Raw genomic sequence first — 4,608 nt, 5'->3', positions numbered from 1 at the left:
TATAAAATGGATATAATACAAGATAATCGGTTTCCCAAACTTTCAATAGAAAACAGGAATACACAAAGTAGTTGGAATAAAACGCAGCGACGCCTCCACTGCCATGTGACAATGACAGCAGAAGCGATCACCTCTGCTCACAACTCGTTAAAGACAACGAAACTGTACATGTGTCAAGCGACAACATCCCTTTGACCACAATTTCGTGAATCTATGTGTCACACACTGTGTCAATTCGAAAGGCTGGAACCGTTCACAAACACGTCGCTTTTTTTATCCTAATCATCATTTTCACTATAATCACGACTGTCAGAGGCGGGAATGATTAGAAGTCCGAAATGGCATGGGATGGGATTATCCAGAAGTTTGTTTGCTTTTGGTAATTTTTTTATCTGTAAAGTAGCAGATAGTTTGCTCTTTTTATTTCTATCTAAAGTTTACTCAGTACACGAAATTATATTTTTTGTGGTGATTCAAAATTCTATTGATAGTTATGTCTTCATTGTTATCCTTCCCCTTACAATTGCACTCATGTTTCTTATGTGTTTCTTATGTGTTTCGTATGTCTTTTACAATTAAACAATTACAATTAAAATTTAATTTGTATTAAAGTATCCTTTTACTTCTGCTGATTAGAAATTGCTAGTAACTAAGTAGCTTTAACAGTGAAATATTACCCGATAACCTGAACCGAATAATGTCGAGTGCTCCCGCAAAGATGTTAGTTTAGAACTGTTATTAAAAGACGTCTGGACTCGTAAAATCCCACCAAAAAGGGACAAATTCGCGGGAACGTCTCTTTTCCATTGTCTGAAACGTCTTTTTTCCATTGTCTGCATGAAGGCAGTGAAACACCAAAATACCCAACATTTTTTTTTTATTTAGCAAAACATTTCAACGCTAAATAGTTTGTGCACGATGTTCAAAAGATTTAAGTTAAATTTTAAAGCGAATACGTTTGTTCGTAATATGTCCGGTACCGACGGACTAATACATTTAAAAAAATACTCTATTTTTTTTAGTTCTTTCCTTCTAGATGTCTACCCACGGCGTGAGGAAATATTTTTTCGAATTGCATTCGTTAGCACACCTCATCCTTTACCACCGAAGATTATTATAAAATCAAATTATTGTTCTTGACTATAAATAGTCTATAGTCTTTACTAAAAGTCGAATATGGCCACAGTAAATACCACTGAAAATCGCACCTTGGTTCATTACTGAAATTCGACTATGGCCACAGTAAATGACTCTTAAAATGACACCATCGTTCATTATTGAAAGTCGACTATGGCCACAGTAAATGACTCTTAAAATGACACCATCGTTCATTACTGCAATTCGACTATGGCCACAGTAAATGACTCTTAAAATGACACCATCGTTCATTACTGAAAGTCGACTATGGCCACAGTAATTGACTCTTAAATGACACCATCGTTCATTACTGAAAGTCGACTATGGTCACAGCAAATGACTCTTAAAATGACAACATCGTTCATTACTAAAAGTCGACTATGGCCACAGTAAATGAATCTTAAAATTACACCGACGTTCATTACTGGAAGTCGACTATCGCCACAGTAAATGACTCATAAAATAACACCATCGTTCATTACTAAAAGTCGACTATGGCCACAGTAAATGACTCTTAAAATGACACCATCGTTCATTACTGAAAGTCGACTATGGCCACAGTAAATGACTCTTAAAATGAGACCATCGTTCATTACTGCAAGGCGACTATGGCCAGAGTAAATGACTCTTAAAATGAGACCATCGTTCATTACTGCAATTCGACTATGGCCACAGTAAATGACTCTTAAAATAACACCATTGATCATTACTGAAAGTCGACTATAGCCACAGTAAATGACTCTTAAAAAGACACCATTTCTCATTACTGCAAGTCGACTATGGCCACAGTAAATGACTCTTAAAATAACACCATCGTTCATTACTTAAAGTCGACTATGGCCACAATAAATGACTCTTAAAATGACACCATCGTTAATTACTGAAAGTCGACTATGGTCACACTAAATGACTCTTGAAATGACACCAGAGTTCATTACTGGAAGTCGACTATGGCCACAGTAAATGACTCTTACAATGACACCATCGTTCATTACTGGCAGTCGAATATGGCCACAGTAAATGACCCTTAAAATGAGACCATCGTTCATTACTGCAATTAGACTATGGCCACAGCAAATGACTCTTAAAATGACACCACCGGTCATTACTGGAAGTCTACTATGGCCAAAGTAAACGACTCTTAAAATGTCACCACTGTTCATTACTGCAAGTCGCTATGGCCACAGTAAATGACTCTTAAAATGACACCATCGTACATTACTGGAAGTCGACTATGGCCACAGTAAATGACCCTTAAAATGACACCATCGTTCATTACTGCAAGTCGACTATGGCCGCAGTAAAAGACTCTTAAAATAACACCATCATTCATTACTAAAAGTCGACTATGGCCACAGTAAATGACTCTTAAAATGACACCATCGTTCATTACTAAAAGTCGACTATGGCTAAAGTAAATGACTCTTAAAATAACACCAACGATCATTACTGAAATTCGACTATAGCCACAGTAAATGACTCTTAAAATGACACCATTTCTCATTACTGCAAGTCGATTATGGCCACAGTAAATGACTCTTAAAATAACACCATCGTTCATTACTGAAAGTCGACTATGGCCACAGTAAATGACTCTTAAAATGACACCATCGTTAATTACTGAAAGTCGACTATGGCCACAGTAAATGACTCTTGAAATGACACCACCGTTCATTACTGGAAGTCGACTATGGCCAGAATAAATGACTCTTAAAATGACACCACCGTTCATGACTGGCAGTCGACTATGGCCACAGCTAATGACTCTTAAAATGACACCATCGTTCATTACTAAAAGTCGACTATGGCCACAGTAAATGACTCTTAAAATGAGACCATCGTTCATTACTGCAAGTCGACTATTGTCACAGTAAATGACTCTTAAAATGAGACGATCGTTGATTACTGCAAGTCGATTATGGCCACAGTATTTGACTCTTAAAATGACACCATCGTTCATTACTGAAAGTCGACTATGGCCACAGCAAATGACTCTTAAAATGACACCATCGTTCATTACTAAAAGTCGACAATGGCCACAGTAAATGACTCTTAAAATGAGACCATCGTTCATTACTGCAAGTCGACTATGGCCACAGTAAATGACTCTTAAAATGACACAATCGTTCATTGCTAAAAGTCGACTATGGCCACAGTAAATGACTCTTAAAATAACACCATCGTTCATTACTTAAAGTCGACTATGGCCGCAGTAAATGACTCTTAAAATGACACCATCGTTTATTACTAAAAGTCGACTATGGCCACAGTAAATGACTCTTAAAATAACACCATTGATCATTACTGAACGTCGACTATAGCTACAGTAAATGACTCTTAAAAAGACACCATTTTTACATTACTGCAAGTCGACTACGGCCACAGTAAATGACTCTTAAAATAACACCATCGTTCATTACTTAAAGTCGACTATGGCCACAGTAAATGACTCTTAAAATGACACAACGTATATTACTGAAAGTCGACTATGGCCACAGTAAATGACTCTTGAAATGACACCACCGTTCATTACTGGAAGTCGACTATGGCCACAGTAAATGACTCTTAAAATGACACCATCGTTCATTACTAAAAGTCGACTATGACCACAGTAAATGGCTCTTAAAATGTCACCACTTCTCAGTACTGCAAGTCGACTATGGCCACAGTCAATGACTCTTGAAATGACACCATCGTTCATTACTGCAAGTCGACTATGGCCACAGTAAATGACACTTAAAATGAGATCATCGTTGATTACTGCAAGTCGACTATGGCCACAGTAATTGACTCTTAAAATGACACCATCGTTCATTACTGAAAGTCGACTATGGCCACAGCAAATAGCTCTTAAAATGACACCATCGTTCATTACTAAAAGTCGACTATGACCACAGTAAATGACTCTTAAAATGAGACCATCGTTCATTACTGCAAGTTTACTATGGCCACAATAAATGACTCTTAAAATGACACCATCGTTCATAACTAAATGTCGACTATGGCCACAGTAAATGACTCTTAAAATAACACCATCGTTCATTACTAAAAGTCGACTATGGCCACAGTAAATGACTCTTAAAATGACACCATCGTTCATTACTAAAAGTCGACTATGGCCACAGTAAATGACTTAAAATGACACCATCGTTTATTACTGGAAGTCGACTATGGCCTCAGTAATTGACTCTTAAAATGACACCATCGTTCATTACTAAAAGTCGACTATGGCCACAGTAAATGAATCTTAAAATTACACCGAGTCGGGGCGTTCATTACTGGAAGTCGACTATGGGAGTCATTTACTGTGGCCATAGTCGACTTGCAGTAATGAACAATGATGTCATTTTAAGAGTCATTTTCTGTGGCCATTGTCGACTTTTAGTAATGAACGATAGTGTCATTTTTAGAGTCATTTACTGTGGCCATGGTCGAATTGCAGTAATGAACGATGGTGTCATTTTAAGAGTC

The 4,608-nt window shown here is 37.3% G+C and overlaps 1 long non-coding RNA gene across 1 annotated transcript; it reads right to left on the bottom strand.

The window, feature by feature from the left end:
• On the bottom strand, window positions 1-822 carry LOC127850407 (uncharacterized). The gene is made up of 2 exons (XR_008035274.1): window positions 678-822; window positions 1-392 (listed from the first exon to the last, which is right to left on the bottom strand). It is a non-coding gene; the product is annotated as an uncharacterized LOC127850407 (long non-coding RNA).
• Between the last annotated feature and the right edge of the window lie 3,786 nt (window positions 823-4,608).

The sequence above is a fragment of the Dreissena polymorpha genome, chromosome 11 (genome assembly GCF_020536995.1).
Source record: "Dreissena polymorpha isolate Duluth1 chromosome 11, UMN_Dpol_1.0, whole genome shotgun sequence".
NCBI classification, from domain to species: Eukaryota; Metazoa; Mollusca; class Bivalvia; order Myida; family Dreissenidae; genus Dreissena; species Dreissena polymorpha.
The sequence above is the reverse complement of the archived record's forward strand: the minus strand, read 5'-3'. Positions and strand labels throughout refer to the sequence as shown.